Consider the following 4726-nt stretch of genomic DNA (forward strand, 5'->3'; position numbering starts at 1 on the left):
AAGGGTTTCAGATGAATTTATACATTATGTACATATAATCATGAAATAAATCATGTGAACCATGCAACATTAAATGTTATTTCTTATCTATATTAATAAGTAAATCTGATTATATTGAAATGAGTTTTATTTAGGGCATAAAACCCAACAAAAGTACCCCGACCTGCCCTGTTTGGGGGTGGACTTCAAATCAAAGAACCAGGAAACTTCGTGAGGAGAAGGAGTACCCCCACCCTTGGGGAGCGTAGAGGACGAAGATGGCGGATAAATACTTAATGCCTTTAGGAGTGAAATGGGTCGGGCAGAGAGCGAAGAAGTCCGCCACATCCTTGAAGTACTTATGCAAGGACATCAACGCTCCTTGCTGACCATGGGCTCCCAACCAGGCGCACATCCCCTTGTCAGGGATTTTGGCACGATTATTGTGGGTGGGAATGTAGCAGTCCAGTTTGCCCTGGTATCCGCCCTGGTCAAGAGTCCGAAGGCGCGCCTCCATAATCTTGGATAGAGGACTTAACCACCTAGCGCCCAAGGCACCCTGCCTTTTATGAGGAACCGCCGCGGCAAGCTCCTCACTGACATAGTCCACACCCTTAACCAAGATATCTCTGTCAACATCTATGGCTCCCCAGCCTCGTTGTACTCCCCGTAATTTGGGGGTTCAACCTCTTCCTCTTCCTCCACCTCGGAGGGACTTCCAAGACGTACATCTTCCAGCTCCTCAATCTCCTGGACCTCAGCGTCCCCTTCATGATCCTCCTCCATCTAGACGGCCGGATCCTGTTCGGCGCTGGGCAGAGTGGCGAGCCGAGCCACTTGAGGATCAGCTGCGTCAGCCTGACGCGTGGTTTTCTTTGTACGAGCCATCATTCTATGGCTGGGTACAGGTCTAGAAGAATTTCCTTCACTAGAGGAAGGAGGACTAGAACGAAGGCGAGGATGATCCTCGTGCAAAAGTTGAAGCAAATCCTGGTCGATTCGATGTCCGAGTTCCCAAGACTCACCTGAGTTCATCTACAAAAGACAGCACACAAGATGAGTGTTTGCTCGGAATATCGTACAATAAACAAGCAAATATGCCGACCAGGAGTACTCAACAGATTAAAGAACGGCTATGTTCAAAGAAAATTCAAAACTCAAGAAGTCAAAAATTTTCTTGAGTTAGGGAGAAAAAGTTCATGAAGCTTAGAATAAGGAAGATGAAAGACGGACGTTATGCAGTTCAGAAACAAGCATTATGGCTGTAAACCCGCATGAGGACATGATAAAGAAGAATCAGAGAGGTTTCTAAGCCTAGGGTTTCCTAAACAATTTTCTACAGCACAGTAGAAGGAGCATTCAAAATGTAAACATGCAAAGATAAGCATAAAGGAAATCAGAAACTTATTCAAGATTCAAATGTGTGGGTTCGAGCAAAGTCTATCCAACAAGCAGCTTGTACGAAGGCACTTCGGTGACTTTGAAACCAAGAAATTTTCTTTTCGCTCTGAAGCTTACTTAGCAAAGAAGGGTGATGAAATGAGTTTATGTGCCAATGCTGTGGGTATTTATAGGCAAGTCACTAAAAGAGGTAATTGTCTCCAAAAGAACCTCAAACACCTCAGCTTCCCGCCTTAAAAACGAATATGGGAAATCAAAAGTAATCGAGTGCAACCGTCAGCCGTGGAGAGAGGAAATCGGACTTCGAAATATTAATTGTCAGAGCATTTATTAGCCAAAAACTGAAGGGACGCCCAGTAAGCCTCACATCGAGTCTTGGACGGTCGCGCTCCACACGTGTCCCTACCCAAAGGCAAAATCAGCTCGGATAAAGTCTACACGCAACTTCGGAAGTCCCGTACAGACTTGGGGGGCAAATGTTATCCCAATTTTTTGCACTCTGACGTGGCATCACGAGAATGGTGACACGTGGAGTCCACTTGGAACATCTGCTCGAGAAGACAGGCCGAGCAAGATGCCTCGCTGGCATATCTGGAGCAAGATATTCAGCGATCCGTGCAAAGCAACCAACACTTAGCGGATTTAGCTTTCGCATCATGAGTCATCAACACAATCCCTATAACTCAGGGATCAATTTACTAATATTTTCTTATTAATATAGAAGTTAATCCATTACTTTTTAAATTAGTATTTTATAATATAAATTAAAGGATCATTTATAAGCTTTATGTTCCTACAAGGGTCAAAGTGTGACTTTTGACCACCAAAGTTATGGATATTACATATCTGCCACGGCCTAGGGCTCGGGTCGTGACAGGAGGACCTCAAGAAGTACTACAAATGACCAGATCATATGAATGATACTCTCCAGTAGTAGTTCTATTAACTCATTAGTAAGAGTTAGTTTAAAAGAGCTAGTACTCATGTCCTTTTAGCATGGTCTCTTATCTCTCTTTAATGGCCTCTAATTGGCATGTTAGGTGAGGGTAGCAACTTGACTTCTAGAAGAGGACTTTTTTATTTTTTAAACTTGTAGAATCAACTTATGTAGGTTGCACAAAAATAAAGACCAATTGATGAATAAAAACAGTGTTTTAGGTCAAATATATTGTGTCAAAATAACTTTCTAACAAGATTAACTTCTTAAAGTTATTCTTTTTTCAATTCTACATCTTTACACTCAGAAGAACCCTTAGAAAATTCTCAAGAAAGGTCTATGAAACTTGGTGAATTGCAAGTGACCAAGAGAGCTTAGGTCTGCGTGCTCACTTGGGGCACACCCACACTTCAAAACATGCAAATCAAGCTAGGAAGCTAATCTACATCAAGACTACACTAAATCAAATGGTATAAATTTACTTTAGTCTTGTTAAAGTGATTTGCATAGCACACTAGAGTTTATAAGTACAAATTTTGGCCCACTCACTACTTGTACGAAAAGTTTTCTCACCCGATGGTTCAAAAATTTTTTTGATTGACTTTCTAAATCACAATTCATTTAACTAAGAGAACGAAATTGGAATTTCTAAAATAGGATAATCAAGTAGAGAGTTATGGTCGTTTTAGTGCAAAAAATGGACTTTTTCCCACTGCGTGAAAAGAGGTTAACCAGTTCTAAAGAGGTTAAAAAGTTTACCTGAAACTGGTCTATCAGTTTGGAAATTGGTGAACTGGTTTGCCCACTGCAGTCTCGTTTTCCGCGTCCGACGGCTATAAACGGCTATTTTTCACCCCAACACTATATAAACTCAATTTTCACTCAAAAAATTAAGTTGACTGAGCATTTATATCATATACCTAACCTATTCAAGTGAGATTAATGAGCTCCCAAGTTTAAAATCCAACAAACACTTTTCACACACTTTGAGCCAAAATTTGTGTTTATTCATTTTAAGTGTGCTAGCTTATCACTCTAGGTTTCTATTGTATTATCATATTTGTAGAGTGGATTTTCTTATAAATTTCGAACAAATTTTCATATTGTGATTGAGGTGAGGTTGGCACCAGTATTGTAAAAAACCCAGTTATAGTGAGATTGTCACTACAACAATGCAAGAAAGAGATTAATAGTCCTTGGTTGTGCGAAACTATTGTAAGAGGCTTGGAAACACCTTTGTGAAAATTTTTCCAGTTGTAAGGGTTAGTCAAGCCCGTTAACTTAGCTCGATATTAGAAATAAAAGCTAGGTCCATAACTTTGAAGACCAAGGACTTTGGTGGCTTAGCTCTACTGAACCTTGTAAAAATCGAGAGTTTGTAATTTCTTACCCTTAAACTCTTTACTTTACAAGTTTCATTATTTAATATCATTATTGCTTGCCATATTACTTGCATTTACTTGATTGAGTGTTAATTGCATAGTTTTGTGTTAAAAGTTTTAATTTACCGAAATTAACTTAAATTTTCAGTTCAGCTCCCCTCTTAGAAACATATCTTGGGCTAACAAAACTTTTAGAGAAGAATTCAATGAATTCTAAAAAGGATTCCAATGTTGCATCTGAGCAATCGACACAATTGGAGTATTTGGTGGTGCTAGAGTAGATGTAGTGCGTTTTGAGTTTCTAGGATCCATGTGCAGCATGAGTCAAAGGCTTCTTGATACTATAAAAGAGTATCTCATCTATATAATTCCTATCCAGAATAATTTCTTGAAGTCTCAAAGAAATATAAAAGCTAACAAGTACTGTTTGGTTGTTGTAACAACTTTGAACAAAATAACAAACTTATAGAAAGAGAGGAAAAATGGTTAAACCAGCAACCAAAGTAACTTTTAACAGCTAACTAACGAAATAAAAAAAATACTTTATTAGTTATTAATGTACAAAGTTATATAAAAAAAATCGAGTTATTTTTGAGATATGGATAAATTATAACTATTTTTTTTTCATATGATGATGTTTATCATTATGCAAATGGTGGAATTTTCACTAATTTTTAAAAATTGTGAGTAAACTTATGTGATGCCATTTTCTAATTGTGCTTTTAGTATTGTAATTTATTCAAAAATATCAAAAGTTGGTAAAAATATATTTTATATAATGTACAGCGTTGCGCTATATGATATCTCTATTGCATAAAATAAAATATAAATGCAAGTGCAGATAGATAGAAACAAAAATAGCTATCCTAGTGTAAAATTTTCCAATGTATTATTAGCTTAACATACTAACACTTCAAGAATATCTGTGGCTCCACAAATAACACAAGAATTTATGTAAAATCATTCAAGAAATAATAACAATCTATGTATTATAATATGGTGCACATAACCATGTGACAAGGAAACA

This window comes from Cannabis sativa, chromosome 7, assembly GCF_029168945.1.
Source record: "Cannabis sativa cultivar Pink pepper isolate KNU-18-1 chromosome 7, ASM2916894v1, whole genome shotgun sequence".
Classification (NCBI taxonomy): Eukaryota; Viridiplantae; Streptophyta; class Magnoliopsida; order Rosales; family Cannabaceae; genus Cannabis; species Cannabis sativa.